The sequence below is a fragment of the Propithecus coquereli genome, unplaced genomic scaffold (assembly GCF_000956105.1).
Source record: "Propithecus coquereli isolate 6110/MARCELLA unplaced genomic scaffold, Pcoq_1.0 Scaffold229, whole genome shotgun sequence".
Lineage (NCBI taxonomy): Eukaryota > Metazoa > Chordata > Mammalia > Primates > Indriidae > Propithecus > Propithecus coquereli.
Genome location: NW_012147830.1, coordinates 1,487,544 through 1,488,065, shown reverse-complemented (window position 1 = coordinate 1,488,065; position 522 = coordinate 1,487,544). Strand labels below are relative to the sequence as shown.

At 32.6% G+C, this 522-nt stretch overlaps 1 protein-coding gene across 1 annotated transcript in view; it reads right to left on the bottom strand.

Moving 5' to 3' along the window:
- SERPINB10 (serpin peptidase inhibitor, clade B (ovalbumin), member 10) overlaps positions 1-522 on the bottom strand; it is a 20,429-nt gene that overhangs the window by 9,638 nt on the left and 10,269 nt on the right. The gene's annotated exons all lie outside the window — the stretch shown is intronic.

The window sequence follows — 522 nt, the reverse complement described above, 5'->3', positions numbered from 1 at the left end:
ATAGCTTGCGGACTTAATTTTAAAATGATACGGATGTTTAGGTAAGTCCCATCTATGCCTATTTTGTTAAGCGTTCTTATCATAAAAAGGTGTTGAATTTTGTCGAATGCTTTTTCTGCATCTATCGAGAGGATCATATGGTCTTTGTTTTTGCTTCTGTTTATGTGGTGAATTACATTTATAGATTCGTGTATGTTGAGCCATCCCTGCATCTCTGGAATGAAGCCCACTTAGTCATGATGGATTATTTTTTTAATAAGCACCTGAATTCAGTTTGCTAGGATTTTGTTGAGAATTTTTGCAAGAAATTGACATTGATAGAATACTATTAACAGGTCATATTTAAATTTCATCAAGTGTTCCAATAAAATCTTATTTTTTAGGGACAGAAATCAATCCAAGATCTCACATTGCATTTAGTTGTAATTTCTTCTTAATCCCCTTTAATCTGGAACAATTTCTCATTCATTCATTGTCTCTCATGACCTTGACACTTTAGAAAAAGACTTGCCATTTGTTTTG